Raw genomic sequence first — 18,762 nt, 5'->3', positions numbered from 1 at the left:
TCCTTCTTCTTTTTAAAATTTATTTATTTATTTTTAATTTAAAATTTATTCATTTGAGAGAGAACGTGCAAGTGAGTGAGAGCACGAGCTGGAAGGAGGGAGAAAGGCAGAGGGAGAAGCAGACTGCCCGCTTAGCAGGGAGCTCGACAGTGGGCGTGATCCCAGGACCCTGCAGGGATCATGACCTGAGCCAAAGGCAGACACTTAACTGACTGAGCCATCCAGGTGCCCCTCTTGCACCCCCTCTTCTTTTTGTTAATAAAGACTTTTTTTTAGAACAGTTTTATGTTCACAGCAAAATCGAGAGGAAGTTATAGAAATTTGTCGTATATCCCCTGCCCCTACACATGCATAGACTCTTTCATTATCAACATACCCCACCAGAGTGGTACATTTGTTGTAATTGATGAACCTACACTGATGTATAATAAGCACCCAAATCCATAGTTTCCCTTAGGGTTCATTCTTGGTGTTGTACATTCTGTGGATTTGGACAAATGTATAACATGTATCCATCATTATAATCGAGAGTATTTTCACAGCCCGAAAAATCCTTTCTCCTTTCTACCTATCCATTTCCCCTGCTCTTTCCCTAACTTCTACCTGTGGACAGCCCCTGATTTTTTTTTTTAATACTGTTCCCATAGTTTTGCATTTTCTAATATGTCATATATAGTTGGAATCACACAGTGTGTACCTTTCTCAGATTGGTTTCTTTTCACTTTGTTTCCTCCATGTCTTTTCATGGCTTCATAGCTCATTCCTTTTTTAGTGCTGAATAATATTTCATATGTATCAAAGTTTACTCTTTCATTTACCTACTGAAGGACATTTTGGTTGCTTCCAAGTTTGGCAGTTATGAATAAAGCTGCTGTAAACATCCATATGCAGAGTTTTTCTGTGGATATTAGTTTCAGCTGGCAGCTAGTTTAATAAGCATTTATTTATCTTAGAAACTGTTACAGACTTTACATGCAATATATCATTTAATTCTTGTATCTGTACTAGATTATGTAAAGTTCATGGCCCATAGTAATATATGTCCAACAACTGGTTGCTATTATTTCTTCTCTGTGTTAGTTCCAAGCATGTAGTTTAATCAGAAGTTGAAGCTGTTAAGATGAGGGGTAGGAGTGGGTAGTCTGATCAGACCCTAAAGGACTTATAGGGGAGTTGAGAGTGGTTTGAAGATGAAGTATATATGAAGGTGTAATTTAAGGATAATCTGCATCATAGTTACTCAGGAAACTTGTTAAAATGTATAGTTTTGGGTTCATCCTCAGAAACTCAGACTTTATGATTCAGAATCTCTGGTCATGGGCCTGTAAGTCTACAATTTTATGAGCTTAATATGTAATTCTGATTGACATTGAAGTTGAGAATCATCTTTTTAAGTTTATTCTTCCTAATGAAGAGATGATGCGAGTGATTTTTAAATAGCTATTTTTCTCTGATACAATAAGTTTTCTGTTTTATTGGTGATGGAGGTAGTAAATTTTTTTCATTTAAATTTTTACACATGATGCATAATAACTATGATTTTTTCTGTGTTAGGGTTGGAGGAGTAGTGATTAGTCATTTGACTCATATTTAGTAAACATAACTTTTTTGAGGTATATTTTATTTTGTCATAAATAGATCATATTTTACTTTATTCAAATAATGTAGTCTTTTGGAATAGGGTAGCAAAGGAAGGTAGACTGAGAACACATACTATTATGAAGATAGGTGGACAGAGGAAGAGACTGGTTTTCTGGTTTTAACTAGAAGGAAAAAATTACTACAAATAATTTACATAACTAATATGGATAATTAAAACCTGATGGACATTTTCAAGGAGTTTTGGTATGAGTTTTGTTAGTCATATTAGTTAATGGAAAGAGTCATATCAAGAATACTCCGCTTCTGGGGCACCTGGGCGGCTCAGACGGTTAAGTGTCTCTCTGTCTAAAAAAAAAAAAAATCTAAAAAAAAAAAAAGTATACTCCACTTCTGTGTTTTTTGACACTTGCTTTGCCTCCTAAAAACATGCTTCTTTTTGGGTTTTGTCAGTGTTGGCTTCCTGAGGCTCTTACTCCATTCGTTGGGAAATCAGGTTGTGTCCTACTGTGCTACACTTGGACATTAGCTTTCTTTCTTTTTTTCCTCTCTCTCTCTTTTTTCTTGAGAGAGGGGACAGGAGGGTGGTGCAGAGGAAAAGGGAGAGGGAGAGAATCTTAATCAGGCTCCATGCCCAGTACATTACTCAATCTCATGACCCCAAGATCATGACCTGAGCTGAAATCAAGAGTTGGACACTTAACTGACTGAGCCCCCAGGCTCCCTGAACCTCAGCTTTCTTAGATTCTTCAGGTAAAACCTTACCCAAATGAACCAATGAATTGCTTCAAGTCATAGTTTTATACTTAGGTGTTTAGAAGAGTGTATTTCAGTGAGTCTTTGCTTTGGTATTTTTAGTCCTCAAATCTTTTTGGCTCCAGCATCCACTTTAATAGCTCTTACGGGTTAAGCAATTCTATTTTTTAATACCTATATAGTTTTGTTTATTCTCAGCAACTAGGTCATTAGAACTTTGTCATTATTAATGAAAAAGGTACTGTATATTTTTTTTTTTTAGGAGTATGTTTGGACTGAATGAAGTTAAGCCATCTTAGAAATTATTGCTTCGCTTTAAATACTCAGGATATAATTTTGCATATTTTAAATTCAATCTGTTTGCTGGTACAATTACATTATTTACCTTTGAGAACTTTGGCTGTTCTATCATGCTATTTAGAATTCACATGAATTATTACAACTTACTAGTAAGCCTTTAACTGACAGCCTCTGACTTCTTTAAAAGTTGTCTTCAATATTTTCAAAAGTAACATTTGGGTCTTACTGGGACTGAAATTTTTACTTCTGTTATGACAGAAGCAGAGAGTGGACCTTTTGAGAAGTTAGGAGCAGTGGAGTACAAAAGAGGAGAAAAATCAGACTAATTTATATCATGCCTGTTTCATTGTAAAAATAATCATAGCCTTTTATACTTTACATTTCTGAGGGTGGTGGTGATGGTGGCAGTAGGAGCAATTGTAGTGGTAAATTAAGGAGGCACTGAGGAGAACATACCTCCTAATAGGAGCTTTCAGTTATTTCCCAAATGTAGATAACAAAGTGATTATTACCAAAAATTTTTCTTCCATGGGATAGTCTCACAAGCAATATTTTATCCTACAGTGTTGACAGTGCTGGCATTATAAGCAGCCTCCTGAGTTACTGTCTTCTCTGTCATGTTCCTCTCTATTTTAAGTGGGGGCCACAGACTTATAACAGTGTTGATGTAATTATATCACTATTACAACTCTGTGGATCTTTTTTTTTTTTAAACCAGAGAAAAGCACACTGATTTTTTTCTTTTACTCTTACAGTGTTCTTATTGCCAATAATTATACTTTTCTCCTGAGTGTTTTAGGATGGTATTGGTAAACATAGTATTATTTTGTGGTTAAGTTTAAGCTAAGACTATCTGGGTTCAATTCTCAGCCTTGCCACTTACTAATTGTGTGACCTGAGGGAAGTTATTTTATATAACTCTTGCCTGAGTTCTTTTATCTGTAAAACAGGGATTATAAAATTACTTTATAGCCATATGTTGAGGATTAAATCATTTTGTAAAGAACATTGCCTACAAATTGTATAGGCTGAATAAATATTAGTTATTAAATATTATTAAAAGTTACTAAAGTTGTGTTCTTAGAAAACTCTATAGTAGACTTTAAAAGTAAAAATATTTAGGGGTGCCTGACTGGCTCAGTTGGTGGAGCATGTGTGAGTTCAAGCCCCATGTTGGGTGTAGAGATTACTTAAAAAAAAATGTAAAACTGTTGAAAAAAATTCAACTTAGTTATTTTTAGGTTGGAGTTTGAACACACAAACTCTCAAACCCTTTTCATACTGTTACAGAGTGGTGGTTTATTTTTTCAAACTTTAATGTGCATACAGATTACTCAGGGATCTTGTTAGATTCTTGGTAAGACCCGAGAAGCTACCTGTCTAATAAGCTCCAGTGGTAATCTGGATGTAGCTAAGTCCTTTGACCATACCTTGAGTATTAAAGTTATAGAATGTTCCAGTAAGTGGTTCTCAGTCCCTCTGTCAGTACTTTATAAACACTTGAGTGTTTTTTTTTTTTTTTTAAGATTTTACTTTTAAGTTATCTCTACACCCAACGTAGGATTCAGCTCACAACCCCAAGAGCAAGAGTCACACACTCTACTGACTGAGCCAGCGAGGTGCCCCTGTTTTGTTTTGTTTTGTTTTAATATGCTTAGCTCCATCTCAGACCAGTTAAATCAGATCTCTGGCATTGTGTTCTGAGCATCATCATCATTATTACTATTTTATTATTTTTGTAAAAAATACTCTTAATTCATTCTCTTGTGTAAATAGCATTAAGAGCTACTACTTTAGTGATTCAAAGGAGAGTCAGTAAGCTAAGAAGCTCCATTTCTTGTCTTCCTTTACTTTATCTTCTATCATTTTAAGCATCTGTAGGGATGATGAAGCATAGCTGGTTAGCACTCTTTAACTGGAAGGCAGCTAATATCCTGAAGTTTTCTTTTACTGGCCTGGACTAAGAAGTGTGACTCCTTAAATCTTTCCTCATGCATCCTATTGCCTGTTGATTTCATCATTTTTTTGGTAATTTCTTCAGCCTCTTCCTAATTCGTCAATGGCTTCCTGAAAGTATGATAACCCGCACTCAGTATTAAACTACTTTGATAAAACAACAATGGCAGAGGCAAAAGAATAAAGTTCCTTCCACTTCTTAAATTCTGTGTTTTTTATGTAAAGTGGAAAACTATATTTGTTTTAGACTTTTTATTGGCCTTTTCTTTATATTTCTGGGGACGAAAATGTGTTTTCTTTGTCATGATATTTTCATGATATTTGTTCAATATATTACTTTTTTTTTTTAAGGTTTTATTTATTTATTTGACAGAGAGAGAGAGAGTGAGCATGCATACACAAGCAGGGGGAGCGGCAGGCAGATGGAGAGGGATAAGCAGGCTCCCTGCTGAGCAAGGAGCCCGATGCAGGGCTTGATCCCAGGAGCCCGGGATCATGACCTAAGCTAAAGGCAGACATTTAACCGATCGACTACCCAGGCGCCCCCAATATATTACATCCTTAAGTTGTGTTTCCATATTTCTTGCATCCATTTCCCATCTTGCACCAATTTGGGGGGAGAGGCAATAAATATTTTCTCATAGGCTATCATGTTTTCAGAAAATAGTTTCCAGGGGTGCCTGGGTGGCTCAGTCGTTAAGCGTCTGCCTTCGGCTCAGGTCATGATCCCAGGGTCCTGGGATCAAGCCCCGCATCGGGCTCCCTGCTCCGGGGGAAGCCTGCTTCTCCCTCTCCCACTCCCCTGTTTGTGTTCCTTCTCTCACTGTGTCTCTTTCTGTCAAATAAATAAATAAAATCTTTAAAAAAAAAAAGAAAATAGTTTCCAAAATGATCAAGATCATACTGGATTTTATTCTATCTAGCCACGATGTATCAGTTAGAATCTGGACAGGGAAGCAATCTACACTAGATCGTTCTGCCAAGAAAATTTAATATAGTGAATGGATTATATAGGTGTTGGAAGTTGAAAAAACAAAAGGGGAACACTGGAGTAACACAGAGACAATAATTGCAGAAAGCCACAACCATCAATACTGGGAGAACAAAAAAGGGCTTAGGAGTAGAGTTGGGCCTCACAACCTATGGCGGGAGTACCACCTGGCTGCTGCTGCTACTTCTGAGAGTGCTGGAAAAATTGGTGGCTGTCACCAATTGCTACTACTGGAGTGGAGGGCCTATGCTAGGGCAGCCCTGACTGGAAAAAGGAAGTTTTTCTAGTGCCCTTATTGGCAGCATGAAGAAGCTGGCTGGCAAAAGAGAAAAGTAGTTTCCAGAGTTCAATTTTCAGCATCACTGTGCTGAGTATTAAAGTGTGGATTTGGAGCTAAAGACAATAGCTGAATAATGAGCACATACAGCTTTCTCCTCTTCTGGTTACATGACGGAATGGGCTTTTGGTCTCTTGGTCTCTTTCTTAGCTACTGAGACTGCTGCATGCCCTTAGAATCTAGGATTTGGAATGAAAGGAGTTTTTATTAAATTAACTCATCTAGGGGCGCCTGGGTGGCTCAGTCTGTTAAGCATCTGCCTTCGCTTAGGTCATGATCCCCGAGTCCTGGGATCGAGTCCCGAGTTGGGCTCCGCTCAGCGAGAGGAGCCTGCTTCTCCCTCTCCATCTGCCTGCCATTCTGCCTACTTCTGCTCTGTCTCTCTGTCAAGTAAATAAATAAAATCTTTAAAAAAATAAATTAACTCATCTAGTTCATGTGATTCAGGGACATGTGATGGGACTACCTGCTCTAAGATAATTCTGTCACAGCCTTTCTTGGGATCTGAGATTTAATCATTAGATACTAATTCCTTTGGCTCTCAAGGGGTTTCTATTTTTCAAGATCCCTTATTTAAAATACAAAAATTGGGGCATCTGGGTGACTCAGTAGGTTAAACATCTAACTTTAAAAGTAAAAATATTTAGTGGTGCCTGACTGGCTCAGTTGGCATCAAGCTCTGTGTTAGGCTCCCTGTCAGCGGGAAGTCTGCTTGTCCCTCTGCCCCTTCCCCTGTTCATACTCTCTCTCTCAAATAAATAAATAAAATCTTGAATAAAATAAAATACAAGGATTGTGGGAGGAATAATGATGCTTTTAAACCAGAGGTTAAAAATTGATTGCTTATTGGCCAAACAATGGCCTGCAGTAAGAACCAGTCTTTGAACAGATTATACCTTCTCTCTCATTCTAATATTCTTCTTCCTGCAGAGATTCTCAAATATTAATATGTATGTGAATTATTTGGGGATTGTTAAAATGCTGATTCTGATTCAGTCTGTCCCTGGGTAGGGCCTGCGATTCTGCATTTCTAACAAGGTCCAATGGGAGGCTAAAACTGGTCCCTAGGTTAGACTTTTCTTCTCCCTTTGCTGCTTTGAAAACCACTGGTCTGGCTTGCATCTGCTGTTGGACCTGGGTTTGAGTGGTTGAATGGTGAGTGATCATAAAGGAAGAGTTTCTTGCAAGCTTAACTTTCTAGAAATATTTTGGGCAATCTTAATAGAGATTTATAGCTGTTTATAGGTGCAATCAGAAGGGTGTATGCCTCTGAATAGGTTGAATTTTTGTCCATAATTTTGTTTGACTGCATTGTCAAACATGCCTCTGGATGCAGAGGCATGTCTATCATTTGTAGTTTTCCTGGGTTCTTTTCAGTAATTGCATACATGTTTAAGGGGAACTGACTAATGGGAGATAGGATAGGAGGACAGTTAATAAATTCATGCATGAGATATCTTGCCTTCATTAGAGCGATTATTCTTGATTAAATAGAGCTACCTCTGGATTTCAAAAATTGCCTTTGGTTTGAATTTCATACTAATTGCATTTCCCCACTTTTGACACCTTCATATACTTAAACTTGTCATCAAAGCATAGGATCTTGCCTTGAGCCAAATAAATAGTAGTCCATCTTTTTATTTTTTAAAGGATTTTATTTACTTATTTGAGAGAGACAGACAAAGAGAGTGAGTGCAGAGGGGCGGGGCAGAGGGAGAGGGAGAGGGAGAGAGAAACTCAAGCGGACTCAGTGTTAAGTGCAGAGCCTGATCCCAGACCCCTGAGATCAGGACCTGAGCTGAAACCAAGAATCGGATGCTCAACAGACAGCGCCACCCAGGTGCCCCACATAAATGGTAGGCTATCTTAATGGAACTTTGAAGGCAGCCCAAATTGATGAAGTTGTTAATTGCTCTTTACGTTTGGATTTTACTTTAGCAAGCCATACCTAGTCACATGTGTAAAGCATAAATCTTTTAGTTAGTCGCTATCCTTCAAGATTCTCTCTCTGCAGCTGCCTCATCCCCATTCCTGGATGTTTCCTTTTTTCTTTACAGTCTTAGATTTTCAAAGATTCTAGGTACTTTCTTTTTGTCTGATATGAATATTATCCTTAAATTTTTAATTCAGGCTATGAACAGAGAAATAATTGGCCCCTTTATCAGCTGAGGTGAAAGAGTTAAAATGAAAGTTAAGGATTTAGGGGATTCCTACAGAAAAGAAGGGTGAAAAAAGCTCAATTTTAGGATCCTAAAGAAAGCATTTTGATTGGCATATAGAGACCCTTGTATATACATAAACGCCCATATTTGAATATTTATAGAAGATAATCTGTCAAAATTACTGTTATTTTAATTTGCTAAGCTTAGCTGATTGCTGCAGTTGGATGTTAGTTGAATTCTAGATGAGGAACTGTAAATATGATCTAGTGTGAAACATGTTTTTTGTCCTTGAAGCTGTTTGAATATCCCCCCATTTGTGTGTGTGTGTGTGTGTGTGTGTGTGTGTGTGTGTGTGTGTGTGTGTGTGTGTTTAATAGTGAGCCTTTTTGTATAGCTGAACTTCCATGTTCTTTGTTAGGGAAAAAAAATGGTGTGAGAACAGTAAATATTAAAAAAAATTTTTTAGTTGGAAAAAAATTTATTCACATTTAGTGATCAGGAATTATTTAAATAAACTATTTGTTCAGTCTTCAAAGGAGCTATCTCTAGAGATTTCAAACCTAGGGACATGTATCTCATTTGAATGACCTGTGAAATATGTTTCGTGTTAACAACAAAGAAAATGTATAATTGTAGATAATTAATGTTACCCCTTTCTTTTCTCATTTTGAACAGTGATAATTTTACTGACCCAGACTCAAGCAATAATATCTTCCTTTGGAAATACCATGTGGTTTTGTCAGCTTATGTTCTAGTGGAAGGAAGGTAAGCCATTTTTTCACAGTTAATATTGAAATAACTTTATTAATAAATCAAATTTTTCTCTTTTAAAAGTTAAGAAATCCTTTTCTCTTTAGGTAGGTAGTGTTCCTTCACCCAGAAAGCACTATATTATTTATTGATGCTGTATCACTTTTCCTTAAAAGATTCCACTGATACTATATTATTTCAGCTCTGGAGATAACCAGTGACTTTCTAAAAATCATGTGACCTTTTTTGGAGCAGCAGTACATTCTGTGCTCTATCTGCTCGACTATCTTTTCTCTTAGCCATTTTCACCTTGATAGTTTATTTTTACATATATGTAACCACTTGACATGATGAGAGAGTCTTAATTTTTGTTTTTTTGTTTTTTGCTTTTGATGTTTTCATTTATCCCTTGTGAACTGACATAATTGCCTCCATTTTTATTGGTTATTACTTCAGCTAGAAACTATGCCAATTACTAAGTCTTAGTTTTAGTTAGATTCTGACTTTGTTTTAGGATTGCAGGAATGTGGGGTTTCAAGAATATATTTTATGTTTAGCAAATTAAGAATGGAACTTTTAGAGCATTCTTTTCTATCTTTCACAAGTGTTCGTCTTCATTCTCATTTGACAACCTCTTTTTGGGTCGATTAATCTTTTTTCTAGGAGCTGTGTGTGTGTGTGTGTGTGTGTGTGTGTGTGTGTGTGTGTGTGTGTGTCTGTATTTGTTACTGTAGGCACTTTTCCCAATGCTTTTTGTGACCATCCCCAAATAATTTCCTATGTATTTCACCCTAATTCCTCATTGTCCTCATAGGGAAAGTATTTGTCCAGCATTGTAGCTCTCCTCTGGCTGAAGAGCAAGATTATTAATAATTCTTTAAGATGTTACCCTTTTTCCTAATTTTGTAATGGTTCACCATCTGTTCAATATATTAAGGGCTCAGGAATGTCTGTTGTACTTAATGCATCACAGATGTGGAAATAATAATAATAAAGTTACATTTTTGTGAAGTGAAGATACTGCTAATATGTTCCCTTAGGTTTGGTTATTCTGACATTCTTGTTACGTTTGGGGACTTATTTGCAACATGCTTTCAAATTTCTTAAGGTGAATTCAGTATTTTCATCTTATTTAACCAGCATGCCTTTGATTAAATATGTTAAAACTCAGTTGAATAAAATTTAAGTCAATAATATAAAGAGTAATGAGCTGTTTTACAGTGTAATTTGGAAAAAAAATTAGCTGTATTTCTTGTTATAAGAACAGCAGACAGCACTATATAGTGGACTATGATTTTCTAAGTAAGTTAATTTTGATAAAGGTTAATTCCACAATAGCAAATGCTGGGAATTGGCATCCAAATATCAAATTTCACATACAAATTTTAGTTTTTTACTGATTTTTTTTCCTCCAGAGGAAGAATATGAAAACTTGAGTTTGTTTAGGAGGTATTATCATTCTATTTTAGGAATTAAGAAATAGCCTTTATTTTTCTGCAAATTGAGCAGCAAAGATACCAGTGAATTGCAGTTTTTACTGATAGATTTTTTTAAAAAGCTCCTATGGAAATCTAGTATTTAGGTCTTCATTTAGGAGCTATTTTAGTTTGTAATAATTCAGGATCTAAATGATCCCTATAATTTTTGATTATGTGTTTTCATTCCTTCAGAAAGAAAGGATGGAGTGTATTGTTTAATAATTTGCATTTTGGTATTACTTATAGGGTAAACTCTATGATCAATCGTATTTTAGGTAATTTATGTGCCATTGAGACAAATTCAGATCTGTTTTCTCTCGCTCCTTAATAGCATAAGAGTGTTATATATCACTTTATCAATTAGTAAAATGTGAAGGTAAAAATCGAAAATGGAGATTTTTCAGTGGTTTTTGGTCTGGCATATAAGTTATCACTCTATCCCGACAGTAAGTAAGAAACTGAACAAACTGAAAAATCTTTCAACTTTCTTAGATCTTTCATAGAGGTGAGGTCACAGGGCAAGCTACTATCCCCAACCTGGAGAGACAGACAGGCAAATACGGAGAATGACAACTTACTCTAGCAGAGCATAGGAACAGAGACCTCTAAGAGAACGCAGTACTGGGTAGGAAAAAACCTAAAATGTAATTAACGAGTTGCCAGAGGCTCAATGTGGACAAGTCTGAGGTAGAAACTCCAGGGAGGCTCGAGCATAGGAATCCCACACTTTCATGGTTTTACTACAGTTCTACCATATCTTCACAGTGAGTATTAGAGAAAAATGCTCTGTACTTCCTACAGGGAAAGGGGAAAGCAATAAGTTTGAAATATGCCAAGGCATTCTGTTTTTCTCAACAAGATTTATCCTAAAGAAGTTATTTTTATCAGTGTCTAACCTATTAAGGTATTTTCAGAGCCTAACTGACCTGGAGGAAGGGGAATACCCAACTCGAGCCTCCATTAGCCTTCCATGTAGGGGAAGATAAGTGTCCAGTTTCAGCCATCCTGTTCCTCCTCTAGCCGTCCTCTTCGACCTAAGGGGTGTCTGTGTGTGTTTGTGTGGCTGCGTTGCGGGGGGGTAGGTGCAGGAGGACTGAGAAGAACTTGTGAAGGTTATAAGTTGGGAGCACAGACTCACTAAAAGACAGACCTAATCATAGGACTATAGACACTTCTCCTACCCCACATTACTAAATGCCTGTTTGCCACAGTTCCTTTTATCCAGTGCATTATGTCTTGCTTTCAACAAAAAAATTATAAGGCATGTTAAAAAGCAGAAAGCACAATTTACAGAGACAGAGCAAACATGAGAATCAGACTCAAACATAGCAGGGATATTGGAATGATCAGACCAGGAATTTAAAACAATTATGACTAATATGCCAAGGGCTGTAATGAAGAAAATAGACAACATGAAAGAACAGATGGATAATGTAAGTAGAAAGATGAAATTCTGGGCGCCTGGGTGGCTCAGTTGGTTGGGCGACTGCCTTCGGCTCGGGTCGTGATCCTGGAGTCCCGGGATCGAGTCCCACATCAGGCTCCCTGCTCAGCGGAGGGATCTGCTTCTCCCTCTGACCCTCTCCCCTCTCATGCTCTCTGTCTCTCATTCTCTCTCTCTCAAATAAATAAATAAATAAATAAAATCTTAAAAAAAAAAAGATGAAATTCTGAGAAAGAAAAGAAATGCTAGAAATAAAAAAATACTGTAACAGAAACGAAGAATGCCTTTGATGGGCTTATTAGAAGACCGAACATGGCTGAGGAAAGAATCTCTCTGAGCTTGAGGATATGTCAGTAGAAACTTCTAAAATTAAAAAGCAACAAGGGGCACCTGGGTGGCTCGGTTGAGTATCCAACTCTTGGTTTCAGCTGAGGTCGTGATCTTGGGGTCGTGGGAAGAGGCCCTGTGTTGGGCTCTGTGCTCAGTGTGGAGTCTGCTTGAGGTTCTCTCTCTCTGCCCCTCTCCACCGCTCTCTCTCACTAAAATAAAAGAAGAATTAATACATATTCTTCTGAACTGTTCCAAAAAATAGAAATGGAAGGAAAACTTCCAAACTCATTTTATGAGGCTGGCATTACCTTGATCAAAACCAGACAAAGAACCCATCAAGAAGGAGAACTTCAGACCAATATCCCTGATGAACATGGATGCAAAAATTCTCACCTAAATACTAGCCAGTAAGATCCAACAGTACATTAAAAGGATTATTCACCACAACCAATTGGGATTTATTCCTGCGCCGCAAGGTTGGTTGAACATCCACAAATCAATCAGTGTAATACAATATATTAATAAGAGGAAGAACAAGAACCATATGATCCTCTCAATAGTTGCAGAAAAAGCCTTTGACAAAGTACAGCATCCTTTCTTGATCAAAACTCTTCACAGTGTAGGGATAGAGGGTATATACCTCAATATCATAAAAACCATCTGTGAAAAACCAACAGTGAATATCATTCTCAATGGGGAAAAGCTGAGAGCTTTCCCCCTAAGGTCAGGAACATGGCAGGCATGTCCACTATCACCACTGCTATTCAACATGGTACTAGAAGTCCTAGCCTCAGCAATCAGACAACAAAAAGAAATAAAAGGCATCTGAATCGGCAAAGAAAAAGTCAAACTCTCACTCTTTGCAGACGATATGATACTTTATGTGGAAAACCCAAAAGACTCCACCCCAAAACTGCTAGAACTCATACAGGAATTCAGCAAAGTGGCAGGATATAAAATCAATGCACAGAAATGAGTTGCATTTCTATACAACAACAAGACAGAAGAAAGAGAAATTAAGGAGTCGATCCCATTTTTAGCTGCACCCCAAAATCATAAGATACCTAGGAATAAATCTAACCAAAGAGGCAAAGAATCTGTACTCAGAAAACTATAGAATACTCATGAAAGAAATTGAGTAAGACACAAAGAAATGGAAGAACGTTCCATGCTCATGGATTGGAAGAACAAATATTGTGAAAATGTTTGTGCTACCTAGAGCAATGTACACATTTAATGCAATCCTTATCAAAATACCATCCACTTTTTTCAAAGAAATGGAACAAATAATCCTAAAATTTGTATGGAACTAGAAAAGACCCCAAATAGCCAGAGGAATGTTGAAAAAGAAAAGCAAAGCTGGTGGCATCACAATTCTGGACTTCAAAGTCTATTACAAAGCTTTCATCATCAAGACAGTACGGTACTGGCACAAAAACAGACACATAGACCAGTGGAACAGAATCGAGAGCCCAGAAATGGACCCTCAACTCTATGGTCAACTAATCTTTGACAAAGCAGGAAAGAATGTCCAATGAAAAAAAGACAGTCTCTTCCACAAATGGTGTTGAGAAAATTGGACAGCCACATATAGAAGAATGAAACTGGGCCATTTCCTTACACCACACACAAAAATAGACTTGAAGTGGATGAAAGACCTAAATATGAGACAGGAATCCATCAAAATCCTTGAGGAGAACACAGGCAGCAACCTCTTCGACCTCAGCCGCAGCAACTTTTTCCTAGAAACATCGCCAGAGGCAAGAGAAGCAAGGGCAAAAATGAACTATTGGGACTTCATCAAGATAAAAAGCTTTTGCACAGCAAAAGAAACAGTCCACAAAACCAAAAGACAAACGACAGAATGGGAGAAGATATTTGCAAATGACATATCAGATGAAGGGTACTTAGTATCCAAAATCTATAAAGAACTTATCAAACTCAACACCCAAAGAACAAATGATCCAATCAAGAAATGGGCAGAAGACATGAACAGACATTTCTGCAAAGACATCCAAATGGCCAACAGACACATGAAAAAGTGCTCAACATCGCTTGGCATCAGGGAAATCCAAATTAAAACCTCAGTGAGATACCACCTCACACCAGTCAGAATGGCTAAAATTAACAAGTCAGGAAATGACATGTTGGTGAGGATGAGGAAAAAGGGGAACCCTCCTACACTGTTGCTGGGAATGCAAGCTGGTGCAGCCACTCTGGGAAACAGTATGGAGGTTCCTCAAAAAGTTGAAAATAGAACTACCCTATGACCCAGCAATTGCACTACTGGGTATTTACCCCAAAGATACAAATGTAGTGATCCGAAGGGGCATGTGCACCCCAATGTTTATAGCAGAAATGTCCACAATAGCCAAACTATGGAAAGAGCCTAGATGTCCATCAACAGATGAATAGATAAAGAAGATGTGATACACACACATACACACACACACCGGAATATTATGCAGCCATCAAAAATGAAATCTTGCCATTGCAATGACTTGGATGGAACTAGAGGGTATTATGCTAAGCAAAATAAGTCAGAGAGAGACAAGTATCATATGATCTCACTGATATGAGGAATTTGAGAAACATGACAGAGGATCATAGGGGAAGGGAGGGAAAATTGAAACAAAACGAAACCAGAGAGGGAGACAAACCATAAAAGAGACTCTTAATCTCAGGAAACAAACAGGGTTGCTGGAGTGGTGGGGGGTGGGAGGGATGGGGTGGCTGGGTGATGGACACTGGGGAGGGTATGTACTATGGTGAGCGCTGTGAATTGTGTAAGACTGATGAATCACAGACCTGTACCCCTGAAACAAATAATACATTATATGTTAATAAAAAAATCAAATGCATATCTAGAACAAAATAAAATAAATGGATACATTTTAAAAAAAGAAAAAGAAGATTTAAAAGGCAAAGAGAAAAAAGCCTGAAAAAAAATTAAAAAATAACCAAGGACTGTGAGACAATTTCAAATGTATAATATATGCATAATGGGAATTCTAGAAGGAGAAGAAGGAGAAAAAGGAAGAGGAATTATTTGAAGCAATAATGATGGTGTATTTCATCAAATTAATGTCAGGGTCCAAACCACAGATCCAGGAAGTTTGGAGAACACCAGGCAAGGTAAGTTCCCAAAACTTCACCTAGGCATATCACAATCAAACTGCAAAAAATCAAACAGGAAGTAATCTTGAAAGAAACCAGAAGGGAAAAAACACCTTATCTACAGAGGAGCAAAGGTAAGGATTACATCTGACTTCTCTTCAGAAATCATGCAAGCAAGAAAAGAGTGGAGTGGAATACTGAAAGTGTTGGGAGGAAAATTCAACAATCTAGAATTCTGTATCCTGCTAAATTATCCTTAAAAGAGAAGGAAAATAAAGACTTTCTCAGATAACAAAAATGTAGAAAATTTGTTGCTAGTGGGCTTGCCTTGTAAGACATATTAAAAGTTCTTCAGAGAAGGAAAATTGTATAGGGCAGAAACTTGGATCTACATTAAGAAAGGGAAGAACATTAGAGAAAGATTAGGTGAAGGGAAATAACTTTAAAATAACTTTTACTTGATTGATCTAACAGATAACATAATTTGTTTAATATCAACAATGTATTCAATGAGTGTATCTTAAATAAGTGAAATGAATGACAGTAAGGATACAGGGGTTGGGAAGGAGGAATTAAGAATATTCTGTTATAAGGTACTTGTATTTCACTACCCATGAAGTGGACGTGGATTAGTAGTAAATGTATAATGTGAACTCCAGGGAAACAATTAAAGAAAGTGAAAAAAGAGGTATAATTGACATGCTAAGAAGGGAGAGAAAATGGAATCTCATAAAATCCTCAGTTAAAACCACAAAAGAAAAAGAGTGGAAGATATAAATAGGAACAAAGAACAAGGGTAATGAATAGAAAAACAGTAACAAATAGGGTAGATATCAATCCAGGTATATCAGTAATTAGTTTACATGCCAGTGGTCTAAATATACTCAGTTAAAAGAGACCGTCAGAGTGGATCAAAGGACAAGACTCAACTATATGTTGTCAACAGAAACCCACTTTAAATGTGAAGACACATACAAAATAAAAATAAAAGGTTGGAGAAGTGTATACCATACTAATACTAATCAAAAGAAAGCTGGAGTAGCTCTATTAACTTCTGACAGAGCAGGCTTCAGAACAAGGAAAATCTTCAAATGTAAACAGGAGCATTATATAATGACATTGGGCTCAATTCTTTAGGAAGACATAATCCTTAATGTGTATGCATCAAAATATGTGAGGCAAAAACTGAGAGAATTGCAAAAAGAGAAATAGATGAATCCACGATTATAGTTGGGTATCTCAACACTCTTAAAAATGGACAGATCTAGCAGGCAGAAAATCAAGACATACTTGAACTCAATGGCACCATCAATCAACCAGACATAATTGACATTTGTAGATTACTTCATCCAACAACAACAGAATACACATTCATCTCAAGAATGAAAATGGGGCGCTTGGATGGCTTAGTAAGTTAAGTGTCCTCCTCTTGGTTTTGGCACAGGTCATGATCTCAGGGTCATGAGCTCAAGACCCGTCTCGGGCTCTGCGCTCAGTGGGGAGTTTGCTTGAGATTCTTTCCCCCTACCTCTCCTTCCCCCTGTGCTCCTCCCCCTGTTCGTGCGCACACTCTCTCTCTTAAAATCTTAAAAAATAAAAAAATGAAAATGGTATTATTCAGAAACTTCAGAGTTCATTTTAGACTTTAATTTGTTTCCTATAGGATTTGCATCATAAACAAGATCAGAGAAAAGAAAGATGAGGACTCATTTAAAAAAATACAACAAATTATCACCTGCCTCCCCTCTACCTCTTACATATTCTAGGGTAAGAATTTTAGAACTTTGATTTTATTGTGATACTTATACATTTTTCTGGCCTCAAGTTTGGTATAATGAATGAGTGTATGTGAGTTATATACTTTTATAAATGAAACCTACCTGGCACTCTCTCATTCATTAGCTACTAAGAATATTTCATACAACTCTTTGGTCCCATGTAGCAAAATTTGAAAATTACTCTGAAATATGAATCCTTCATGCCTTGGCCAGTATTTGATAATTATTGACCTTTGCTCCTGAATAATAGAGCTCTAGATGTCTGACTGCTTTATTATTTTTTTGAGTAGATTTTGAGTAAGAACAGAGGCAGATGAGAAAGGACAGGTGAGAATTTGTAAAGGAAGAGAATATTCTAACTGGATTTCAGACAGTTTTATAGGCCAGTAGAAGACAGATACTTTGAGTGATACATTGCCGAACTTCCTTAAGGAGAGATGAAAATGACTTAGGTTTGATTTTATATTTGAAATGGTGGTGTTTCTTTCCCATTCTGAGACCAGCCTTTTCTCCCTGCTCTTGCTGTCCTGTAGAGTTATGCTAGTGGGGAGCAGGATCATAGGTTTAAATTAGTGGAATGTAGGAGTATTGGGTAGAATGGGGAGTAGTATTTCACCTTCTTTCTCTAAACTTTAATTCTCTTTCTTTGTTGCTCAAAGTAGTGTTTCAAGAATTGGCACCTGGTTCAAGAGGGTCTGATTCTTAGCAAAGCTATTCTAATGACAAAAGGCATTCAGTGTTTTCCTATTGGATTATTGGATTAATATTGGGTTGACATCTATTTGCATGCTAAATGCTGTATCATTGTTATCTTTTGTCTGCCTGGTGGACTCATGATAGTGACTTTACAGGGATTACCAACAGAGATACCATTCTCTAAAGGAATTAGAAATCTTACTAAAATGGATTTGGTAAAATTTGTTCCCTTTTCTACAGAAAAACAAAGAAATAAAACTGAAAACGGGTGCCTGGGTGGCTTAGTTGGTTAAGCGTCTGACTCTTGGTTTTGGTTCAGGTCATGATCTCAGGGTCGTGAGATTGAGCCCTGTGCTGGCCATGGAGCCTGCTTGAGATTCTCTCCCTTTGCCCGTCCCCCCCACATACTCTCTCTCTTTAAACAAACAAACAAACAAACAAACAAACAAACCCTGAAAACAAAAATAAAATGACACGTCAAATAAACTTCCCTCCTTGGATCACAGTCATGGTTTGAGGACAGAATCTATCAATGTATAATTCCAGGGTTTCTGTTCTGTCTTAGCTGCCTATTTTCTGCACAAACCTTGATCAAGTCAAATCACTTCTTACCTCAGTTTCTTCATCTTCAAAATGGAGATTGTGCCTATCTTATAAAGCATTGGTAAGAATTAAATGACAAAATATGTGCCAAGTGCCTGGGTCATGTCTCACACAGAACAAGTGTTACTTCTCTTCCTTTTGGCATCAAGAATATCTGGGTTCCATCTCTTGAATTCACTAGTTACTGATTGTGAGGTCAAATTATTTTGTTTTTCTGAGCCTCATTTTCCTTTAACAGGAGATCACTAACACCCATTTTATAAAGTTGTGGTTGGAATTCAGTTCCTAGTGTAGTCTTAAGAAATTTTTATTGAATCTGAATGTGAATGTTAAGCTGCTAAAAACTTATATAAATATGTGAGTTTTGCTGGATAGATCTTTTGGACACAGATCCACAATATATTTTTAGGAATATATACTAAGAAGAGCATAATAAGGAAAAACACATCTCTAGTTTTTGTTTTT

At 37.0% G+C, this 18,762-nt stretch overlaps 1 protein-coding gene across 11 annotated transcripts in view; it reads left to right on the top strand.

Moving 5' to 3' along the window:
- The window catches only part of FUT8 (fucosyltransferase 8), a 330,956-nt gene that overhangs the window by 107,084 nt on the left and 205,110 nt on the right, over window positions 1–18,762 (top strand). For 6 of the 11 annotated variants that reach the window (XM_027571178.2, XM_027571180.2, XM_027571179.2 and 3 more), the window contains one exon: window positions 8,777–8,866. The gene's annotated coding sequence lies outside the window, so the exon portion shown is untranslated. Of the gene's footprint in view, window positions 1–8,776; window positions 8,867–16,883; window positions 16,988–18,762 lie in introns of all 11 variants that reach the window. The other 5 variants (XM_027571177.2, XM_027571170.2, XM_027571176.2 and 2 more) reach the window with 1 other exon arrangement.

Source organism: Zalophus californianus, chromosome 6, assembly GCF_009762305.2.
Source record: "Zalophus californianus isolate mZalCal1 chromosome 6, mZalCal1.pri.v2, whole genome shotgun sequence".
Classification (NCBI taxonomy): Eukaryota; Metazoa; Chordata; class Mammalia; order Carnivora; family Otariidae; genus Zalophus; species Zalophus californianus.
This window is presented reverse-complemented; position numbering and strand designations above follow the sequence as displayed.